We start from the raw sequence: 12,007 nt of genomic DNA on the forward strand, positions 1-12,007 counted from the left end.
CAATACAGATCAGTGCAGGGCAGAACAAGACAAAGCAGAATAGGTAGAATAGAGAAGAGCAGGGCAAGAGTTAGGTTGTACAGGGCAGTGCATTTGATGGATGAATAGTAACGATCGATAGACAGATTGCAGATGAAGTTCTCCATGGTTGAAAGGGAGTGTTAAAATAGGAAACCAGGGCAAAACTTCATGTGTGTCATCTTATTCATGGCTGATAATATTTTTATTAGATTCCTCTCGTCGAGAGGTGTAGGATTGATATAAAGATCATCCGATTCCGATAAGTATTCATGGAGATATGAATTTATTTTGATTATGGAATTATTATCAAGCCGACCTACAACTCATGTAGGCTCAGAAGCCCAACAGTCGCATCTATTCACCCACCAACGTTGTGTATAAATATAAGAGGACTTTTCGTCATTCAGACTCATTCATCTCATCACATCTCTCTCTCTCTACTACGCAGAAATGAGTCTCTTCTCTACTGCACTGAAATGGGTCTCTCTCTCACACATGTGAAGCTGGAAGCTGTTGAATTTGAAGCTGCAACTGCAGAAGTAAATATTGACTTGCGTGGCCTAGAATATCTCCTCTTTGGAACTGCGCTATAGGTTCATCTAAACCTCCTTTGAAAGCCGCAACTTTTGGTGGTGGAATGAAGTCAATCCGATGAACAGTTTGCAAGATATTGACTGCCCTAGTTTGAAGCCGAAAACTGCTGAAGCTGCAACTGCAGAAGTAAAGATTGACCTGCGTGGCCTAGAATATCTCCTCACCTGAACTACGCTGTAGGTTCATCTGAATCTCCTCTGGAAGCTGAAAATTTTGGTGGTCGAATGAAGTCAATCTGACGGTCGGTTTGTGAGATGTCGTCTGCCCTAGTTTGATAATGAAGTTGCTAATCCTGATGCTGCTGATCTAGGGTTTGCTACTGCTGATATGAATCAGATTTATTGTACTGTTTCTCTCTGCTGAATTATTGAAGATAAAAGAATATTTGATCAAAGGGTTTCCTCACACATTGTGGGGTTTGTCCCTGGCTAGCCACCACATCTTGTGTCTCTTGTCTTGGCTTGTTTTCTATCGATTGTTTAATGTTCTATCTGCACTTTACTTTATGTAGAAAAAGAAGTAAACTGTTATAAGCATAGAAGATACCATAACTTAACAAACACCTATTAACTAGAAACACTTAATGGATATTCCCTTGGGAACCCTGTCAATGGAAGGTTTTGAAGAAGTTATTCACCTGAAATACATATATACAAAAAAATCAAATCCTTTTACTCCTTGTTGTTTTGCACAAGATTTCAATTTTCAAATTTAATAAAATCATGAGAAGATACAAATGTCACACTCAAGAAGACTCCATGAACCAATGATAGAAGGCATTGGAACTGCAAGTTCTCAACAAACCACAGGGGCTTGTTGTCCCCCATGGAACTAATGTTGGTGTCAAATTGTGACACCCTGGTAAAATCTGGACACTAGGAGACATAAGGATCCTAGTTTTGTTCCAATATGACCATGAAATGGAAAAAATTGAGTCTATCCCACCAAGAATTAGCGTTGATAGGCCTTGATGCCTTTCCTTTACCAATGACATGTCAACAACATAACTCATAGAACCAAAAACCTCAAGCATCGAGCATCAATGGACATACATAATGTGTGTGAATAATGCTAGAGAACATGGATAAAGATGCCAATGAAGTCACACGTTGCTAATATCAAATAACCATAGAACTTACACATCCAATGCCCAGAAGCATTGTGCACCCTAAAGTCACATGGTGAATAAGTCGGCAGGGGTGTGTGGACGAGGCCATGTGTCAACCACTTAGGCTTCTTGCACACCTCTGAAAATTAAAATGTCATGGCTCTGACCCATATATCGCCACATGCCCCCTTATCATCGATGGCCAAATCACCCCACCGCATCCTACCAAGTCACATGTTATGTCACTACATAATCTACCCAATTAGCCTCCACGTGTTGGCACTGTACACCTAGTTGGTTGCCCATGCAACATGCCATTTCACCCTATTTGTGCACCACAACAATACTTTGCCCGCACAATCAACCTCCACATTATCGGTCCCACATCTGGTCCATGTCATCCTAGCTCACGATCAAAAGTACATGCGATGTATCAGACGGTTTTGGAAGCCCTCATCTAACAACCATGGATATCCTGCACTGCGAAGATGATAACGTGATAACATCACAATTATGTGTGACATATATTATGTGTCATCTCCATATGTGCCTTGCACACCTCCTCGAATTTCAAATGTTGTCACCCACACTATGCAAAATGTTTCAGTGTAGCTCCTCACTCCATGTCAGCCAAATATGTCACCTTTCCATGTGTAATACACCTGGTTACCTAGTCATCCACCATGTGTTCAATCTTCCTGCACAGTCAGCTTACCATGTGGTTGGCCCCACATCTTGCTGAAATAAGTGTAACACCATCTAAATTTCCCGCCAAATAAATCCTCACACATGTCATTTGTTGACTGGTATAAAAGATGTACAGGAGCCCATTTTTGGAAAATTTTCATTGTTGTTTCCTGTTCCAATTCTTCCGCATTTGCGACCTTTAAACTGCCAAATTTGGTAGAACAAGAATGTAATTCACGAAAATTTAACCTGTGAGCTCTCCTTTCCCAGAGTCTCTATTCTACACAATCTATAATAATTTAAGCCATTTAAACCCTAGTCCTATCATACAAGTGTCACAAACTTCAATTGAAGGAATTTCATCTCCCAAGCTGAAAGAACCGCATAAACCAATGGGATTAGCTTCATAAATACATTATTAGCATGAAGTAATTTGTTGAGTTGCTAAATTCCTACTCCTTCATCTCATAACCCTTAAGCTTGTGACTTGTGTGTGTTATCATTCCTAGGTTAAAAATTAGAGGAATTCGTCCCACCAACCTGTCACTCACACTCTGCGACACATGGCCTTCCCTTGTTCACTACCTTGATTCTCATAATCTGTTATGAAACCAACTTATAAAAAGATAGAAAAGATAGATGAATGCCTTAGAAATAAGCCTCTTCTAGGGGGCAACCTCCTTTACATTACACAAATGAACAATTTTTGGATTATACAAATGACAAGACCTCCTTTCTATATATAGGAGTCTAAGGGGTCATAATATAATCAGAGCCAACATAATAATAATAATGTAAGGGCACAATAATAACAATAGTGGGCTTCTATGGGGCACAATAATAACAATATGGGGACTACATGGGTACAACAATATAATAAGGGGTTTGTACTAATAACAATAAGGGGTTACACTCATAGTATAGGGGCCTAATATGCCCCTCTCCTTGAAAAAGTGTTGTCCTTAATGCTTGAGTAGTTCCTGATGCTTTTGTATAAGATTCTTGTCCTCCCATGTGGAATCTTCAGCAGGTAATTTCTTCCACTTGATGACATACTTTGAAATTGATTGATTTCGTAGCTGTCAGGTTCTTGTTTCTATGATTGCTCCAGGTTCCAATATGATTTTTTCTTCTTCTTCAAGTTCTAGCAATATTGTTTGAATTGGTATATTCTGCAACTTTTGAATGAGTGGCCACACTTCTTTGTCCTTCTTTCATTCATCCCTTGCTTCATTTATCAAATTTGGTTGGATTATTGTACCAACCTCTACCATTTCTGCAACCATATGTTCAATTTTACTCCTTTGGGCATATGGATATCTATAAGGCTTGACATTTGGAGGAACACATCCTGGAATAAAATGAATAGCATGATCATGATCACGAATACGTGGGAGACCTTTGGGAGTCTCAAATAGCTTGGAATGATTGTACAATACTTTTTGGAGATCTGGAGAAATACATGATTTCGCAGTGTGAACAGTTAGCGAATATAATTGTGCAATTATGCCTCATTGTTCTTTCTTTAGAAGCTTTGTCATTCCATCAGAGTTGCTTATCTTTCTTGGTTTCCCTGTGATACCCCTTAATTAAATTTCATTTCCTTCCAAAGAAAATTTCATAAAAATTTCTTGAAAATTAAAAGCTATTGTACCCAAGGATTATAGCCATTAGACTCCTAGTACAACATCAACACCTCCCGTTGGAATGGAATGCCTTGCGCTAGTCAATACATATTTTCCCATGGATAGGTTGATATTATGGTACTTTCCAGAGAAATTTATCATTCCTCCATTTGCAATCATCACTTTATAGTCTGGTGCTGGATATAGGAAGCAATTCAATTCTTTTGCTATCTTACAATGAATAAAATTGTGGGTACTTCCTGAATCAATCAACCCTATTACCTTTTTCTTCTTGATTTGTCCTTCTATCTTGATGGTTTGAGGAGTGGTAATTCCAGCCAATGCATTCCAAGATATGGTCGGATTCATTTCTTCTTTATCTAGGCTTTGTTCCTAGAGTATATCCTCTTCTTTTGACCTTTCTTGCTCCTTTTCTTCTTCCTCTTCACAATCTATGTAGAATAATTTCTTCTCGGTGCACTTATGACCTTTAGTGTATTTGCTATCACAACTGTAACAAAGCCCTTTTGCTCTTTTTTCTTCCATTTATTGTGGTGTCAACCTTATAGGTTGTGGAAGACTAGGGGCAACAACACTTCCATCTTTATAGTTGTGAGTGGTATTCTTCCTGTTTGCCATAATTTTGCTTTCCATTTTTCTTGCTAACCTGAATGCCTTCTCTAATGAATCAGGTTCCCAAAGGTGAACATCATGTTGGATATTATCCTTTAAAGTCCCTATGAACAGATCAATCCTATGCTCCTCTAGAATATATTTTACCCTTATGTTCAATTTTTGGAACTCCTCAATGTGTTCCATTATTGAACCCTTTTGTTTGAGACTTATCAATTGGCTAAAAAAAGTGTTGCTTTTTGTATCCTCATAATGTGCTGTCAATTCTTCCGTAAAAATTGCCCAAGTGATAATTTGTTTACAAGAGAAAAGTAATTGTTACCATACAAACTAATTTGGTTCCAAATATAAAGTTGCAATATGTACCTTTTATGTGTTTTGCACATTATTGAGATCGAAAAATTGCTCCATCTGTAATATCCATGTTGCAGGATCCTTGCCATCAAACTTCATCATATCGATTTTTGGAATATGGTGGGTCTTCAAACCAAAATTAGAGTCTATGAAATCATGATTAGCATTTCTTTTGTTCTCATCATGAGTTTCCTTTACTACCCTTTCACCATTAGTAAGTATTTCTTGTAGAAAATTTGTCAAATCTGTCTTCAAATCTATCTTCAAATCGTCCATCTTAGCTTCCACATCATTCATCTTAGCTTCTACATCTTTATTTAAACCATCCATCTTAGATTCTATTACTTTTTGTGCAAGTGATATTTGTTGCACTTGGTCTCGTAATTTTGATATATCATGTTGCATTTCTTCCTCTTCTTCATAAGTCCTGTTAGAGATTTTAGGTTGCTTACTAGGTGTTTGCATTTTCTTTCCTTGAGGCATTAGTTACCGATAATAATTCTCTACTATGCCCTTTGAATTCCTTCAAAATAATTTTTCAAACCAAGCTTAAGCAAAAATTTAAGAAAATCTACACACCTTTTTTCACTTTATAGGAACCCGATGTTGCCTCTGATATATATCTGTAATTTCGGATCATCTAGTTCTGAAATTATGATCTGCAGTAGCCCTCTATGTCCTATTTCCAATGCCACCAATCTAATTGAATTTAGATTCTCCAAGGCAGAGTTATGCACAATCTCCCAAGATGACCTGATTATAGACCTTTTTAGAAGAGCAAACTTGTAGGAAGTGCCACGTGTCACTGTTTCAACCTTAGGATTTGAAAAATATATACAGGAAACTATAGTCCATCCTCTCTTTGTAACATCTTACAAAATTTCAATCTGATGCTAAAAACAAAAGTTATGACTATTTTCCTTAGGTCACCTTTTTGGAATGTAATTCAAGAGTCTGAAAAATACTGACTTCCTCAAATCATATCTCCACAAATATTGCGCGAAAAGCTCTAAAATTTGGACCTGAGGTTCAACATGATTTCTTCTCAAATGGGTTATTTTTGTAGTGTCTGAAATGTTGCAGAAAAAGAGTTATAGCACAAATTCCACGATAACCTGTTTGGAGCAGCGAAACCCTAGAATCCAAAGCTCTGATACCAAATGTTATGAAACCAGCTCATAAAAAGATATAAAAGATAGATGAACATTGTATAAATAAGCCTTTTCGAGGGGGAAACCTCCTTTCTATTACAAAAATGAACAATTCTTGTATTATACAAATGACAAGACCTCTTTTCTATATATAGGAGTCTAAGGGGTCATAATATAATCAGAGCTGACATAACAATAATAATGTAAGGGCACAATAATAACAATAGTGGGCTTCTATGGGGCACAATAATAACAATATGGGGACTACATGGGTACAAAAATATAATAAGGGGGTTGTACTAATAACAATAAGGGGTTACACTAGTAGTATATGGGCCTAACATAATCATTCTCTTTATTCATTCTTATTCCATCAACCAAGAACTTCCCTCATCTCGTCATCCTATCAAATGGCTTCTTTATCTATTTGGAGTTATGTGGATGTGAAGGGAAAAGGTAAAGAAGCATGTCAATACCATGTCAACATTAGCAGTTGGGATCAACTTATGGAATCCTTCGAGCTAATAAATTCCATTCACATATTGGCCAAGAAGGTAGGTATATTAAAAGTTAAAAAATTGTGTTCTCTGATTCCAAACCAAAGGTGAGAATTACAATTAGCTAAGACATAATTTATTTGGGCTATATAGCACATAGGGAGGCTGGAAAATAAGCTAGGCTTGTTGAAGAAAGAAGACTCTAGCAAGCCCTTGTTAAAAACACTAATGAAGGTATTCTAGGGGTGCATCATAAAGACAATGGATATGTACTAGAATCATTTGGAGTTTATTCAATACACAACCGAGACCATAAGAAGGGAATGCAGGTAAATACAAGCCATTGAGGAGACTATCAGGGACTCACCTCCCAAGGTTGAAGTCATTGTAGACTTCCTAAATCGGGTATCAAAGCAGGATATTGCAAAAGTTAACCTTGATCAATTTTAATGAGTGACCAAATCCAACCAAATAATAACGAAAAATGAACTAGTGATGATGGCTAAATAGGAAGTAAAAGCCTTAACAGATGAGGTGGAAGGTTTCAAAAGAAAGTGTGAGATACTTCACCATAAAAAAATTCTAACTCTCTTTGATGATGAGGGGAACTTTCTTCCAAAAGAGTCCTTCATGATACTTATGGTTATAATCAAGGAAGATCATGGAGGCCTCAAGTGATAGAATTGCGTCCTTCTGGGGAAGGAGGTCATGAAGTTATACAATGACCAATGTGAAGTTTTGTTCTTACTCAAGAATATGTTTCGAGAAAGAGGAAAAATTAATTATGAAGAAATTACAAGCTTAGAGGGAGCCATTATTGATTCTTGGTATTGTGACATCCCATACAGAAGACAATGGAGGACTCTAAAGGATATGTATGAATGGGCCTCCCAACAATGATTCACCCTCGAATCTCAAATAGCATCAATAGAACTTGGTTCTAGTGCAAGCAGTTCTACCCACTAGATGAAACTTCACCATTCGACACTCTCTTCAACACTGGCACCATCACCAGCATTTTTGGTAGGTGCACTGGCACCATCGACACCTATGTCATTGTCTGTAGCGCACCCACTATAGTGCTTGACCCAAGATGAACCTAACAAGGAGAGAGAAGGCACAACACCCAGCCAAGAGAGAGAATGAAGATTATTAAAGTCAAATTTAAAGGGACCCACTCACAAACTAACAAATTCTTCAAGAAACTTCTAGAAGAAGTTAGTTATAGTAAATTTGGAAATTTGGTAATAAATCATAGTGGTTTTTCATATACCACTAATTATTTTGGGTAGAGTCCTAGTTCTTGAGTGCCTATATATAGGCCTCATTTTTGTAAATTAAGGGTGGGGGGAATATTGGGTTGTAGGGAAATTCTGTCAAAATTTTTAGTGAATTGTTGGGAGGCCTTGAAACAATTCTAAGGAAGAATTTTGCAGTAAATCTTGGGTTATTTGTACCTTCTTGTCATGTATTTTCTCATACCCACTTCATATTTTGAATTTTGTTACGTATGAATATAGTTTTATGGAATTTTCATGGCATTTTAAGTTATGAACATGATCTGTTATGTGAATTGTATGGGGATTGTATGGGAATGTTAAACTGAAATAATTTTGGGCATCAATATGATGGTTTATTTTGGTTTTGCAAGATTTATCAAGGTTGCTTGAAGAGTATTTTGACTTCTTCGATATTTCTTAAAAGGGTTTTACAATAAATGGAAATTTTCAATTTTTTATGTATTCTAATGGTTGATCTAAATTGCTAAGCTTCCCACCAGGGCTTGAATGATTTAAAGGAATTCTTATTTTCTCCTTTAAATTGGGTAGGATTTGTTCTACATTTTCCATATTTTAAACTCTTCATTTAGAATCCAAGGGTTGTGAATTCTTGAACTTAGAATTAGTAGAAATAAGGCTGAGCAAGATACATTTAAGGTCTAATAGTTTTTGCCTTAACCCGGAATCCCAAACATATTTCTAATTTGACCCAAATCTGAGCTAAGTTTGAAGATTATTCATGCATAATTTTGGCACTTTCTTGAGGAACATATGATGAATGTTAAATGTAAGTAATGAGTAATTTTTTAAAGATAATTGTGATATTAATTCTTCTTGATTCAATCATTTGCATTTAATATAGAGAAACTTACATCTGCACCAAGATTTTATTTAATGGCTCTAGTTAATTCTAAATGTTCTTTACTTTCTTGTGACACATTATAGGAGGAAATAAATTACATGAAATTTTGAACTTTTACTACAATTTGTAACTTTAATTAGGTTTTAAACAAAACCACATAGTTCTTTTACAACAACACATTTACAAGAACAATACAAATATACAGTCTTGCTTGTATTTTGAATCATCTACAACTTTGGACCGAATCTTATGCCAGGAACCAGTAAGATAAAACATTGAAACTAAGGGTCAGACAACACATTGAACAAACATATAATAATAATAGATGGACATATATGTTGACTTAAATAGAGTACCATAAAAACATAGCAGCAAGTAAGATCACACATAGATGCTCCCAACCTCTACATTACAACAAAGTGTAGTGTGACTCTAGGCCCCAACACCTATTTTTATAGCTCTTTCAATAGGTATCTACCTCTATTGTCATGGATGATATTATCTATATACTCTTGAAACTTTGTTTTCTCACCTTCTCTTCTCTAAAAATTCTCTTTTCTCCCTTTTTTCCCAGCATGTGATATTTCATTCAAATTTCCTATGCCTTTTCCCCTAACAAGAATTTCTCAATCTTCTTCTTGTTCCAAGAATGTAGGGAGACACCTAGCTAAAGTATAGAAGTTATTGCTTTAGGAATTTGTTTTCTCCACTACTCATAGCTTTAATTGGGTAAATGTGATGAGCTAGGATAGATAAATGAATAATAAATAAATTCATTACACCACATTACCTTTTCCCTCTTATGGTATCATATCACCTATATGTGCTCATAGTTTTTTGGTCTTGATCATCATCATTTTATTAACTGTAAACGAAAAATATTTGCAATTTTTATAACACCATGGTATATCTCACCTATGATGATCAGTATAATAGGAAATAAATATATCTACGCGTAGTCTAAAAAAAAATTACAAACTTTTCCAAGGAGATAACATTCCCCCCTACACCATCCTAAATGTTCTTTCAGTACAATAATATTTGTATCTTTATTATTCCACTAAACTCGTAATGCCATCCTCTTCATTTCCTTAGTACACACATTTTTAGTATTATCTACTACAATAATAAACATATGTCATAACCATTTTCCTACATAGCCTTTAACTTTTCCATAAGAAATCTGAATATTCCAAAAGGAGAACATACATTTTAACCTATGAAATTTCAATTCAATACTTATCTATATGGTTTTCCTTTACTTCATAAGGCTTCCACACACAAAAGTTTTAGCTCATTATTTTCTTAAACACACCCAAATGCACTCATGATCCCAGCTATCATGTAACATGAATCTCCCATAACAAATTCATTCAAGTCTCCTCTTCCTTTGTTCATGCACCCTCTAGGATCAATCATCCCCTTCAGTACTACACAATCCCTCAATAACCCCATCATTTGTCAATATTTCCTTGCATAGGAAGTGTAGAGAGACTCATACACTCTTATAACCAAGGCATCCCTTTAGCTTTTTCTAAAATTTCATAGCACATCTCAATGGTGATGAAGGCATGTCATAGGGTTCTAGTGTCATCATAGTGACCTTATTCCTAGGATTTCATATTCATAGTCATCTTTTATCCTCCCTAGATACATACATCATCTCACATATATCACATGAATATAGTTCGTATGAGATTAATCATTATAATTCAAAACAAAATTCTTTGATTTCAACATGTTTCATACAGTAACACAAATTCACATGAGAATTTTTCTCATTTAGTTTGGCTCTTTTGCAAGTGATAATAGTGAGCCTTCTTATGGCTTACCATCAATGCAATACCCATGGTCATTTTATGTGTAATATTTGTTTTCACTCAGCCAAACAATTATCAATCTTCATGCATAAAATCCTTTCAAAATGGCATTCACTACAAATAGTAAATGGACCTCCAAATTGTCATATACTCAAAACTCCAATCATGCTCATTTGCATACCATTCCAAGTTGAATGGAAAATTCATTGAATTATTTAAATTCATATCACCATTATTACATCATGTATTTTCTTTTCAGCCATTCCAACACTTCACAGTGCATTAATGCATTTATTTCAACAATTAAACTAGTTGCACAAGATTGAGAGTTTCATAATTATCCTTCCCGCTAAGATGCCTATATTAGAATTTTCTTAGCAATTAGTTTTCTCACTTTTCTTTCTGTGAGGTAAGGGTTTCACACCACTGACTTCAACACTCAACAATTTCTCAAAACATCAATAATTATTTATTTTTATGATATTCATTCATACAATTGCTTGTCCCACATAAGCATGGATCTATTCAATGCATCAAGCTTCTACATTATTAAATTTTCCAACAATTTCTCCATACCAAGATATTTATACCTCTATCATATTCTAATGAGTATTAATTTCATACAAGTATTTATATATCAACAATCCCATTTTCCTTCTCATCAATTAAGGACAATCAAAACAATTTTATGTTCATGTGATAGAAAAATACTCATAGCATTAGAAAGTTCTATGGTCACTCACATCATCATATAAAATTCAAAAATTCATGCATATGGTATAGTTTTATACATGCATCACTATGCGATGAAATTATTTAATTTAGATTTTGAAGCTCTCAGGTCATTACCAATAGCCTCATGCATGCATTGCATTCATTGCATTCACTTCATACATCACACAGAGCCATGTATTTTTCCAATGCATTATCAAGCATACAACTTTTTTCCCATGACTGTATCACTCACTTATTTAACTATTTTCCATTATGAAAGCTCGCACATGTACATATTACTAATATTTGTACTAAAACTTAGGTGCTATCATCTTCCTACCTTGATCATACCTTGATTGGGGTGTTAAGCAATTCATATATCCAAATGGGAAAATATTTCATCCAAAAAGAAAATCTTAAACAAACCCTTGCCCAATTCCTTCAAATTACCTTTTTCTTGTTGCATGGTTGGTTTCCATACTTACATGGCTACCAACATTGTGTATACTCGATTGATTCTTGATAGGCATCCTCTTGTTATTTTCCTCAAAATATTTAATGGATGAAGGCACTTATATTGCCTTAAAAGTCACTTCAATTAAGTGGCCTTTAATATCGAATTCCTAAAAAGAATCTACATTTTATTTTCTTAATGTGCATC

The sequence above is a fragment of the Pinus tabuliformis genome, chromosome 2_2, assembly GCF_031772625.1.
Source record: "Pinus tabuliformis cultivar Carrire ecotype Pingquan chromosome 2_2, CPIR1, whole genome shotgun sequence".
Taxonomy (NCBI): Eukaryota; Viridiplantae; Streptophyta; class Pinopsida; order Pinales; family Pinaceae; genus Pinus; species Pinus tabuliformis.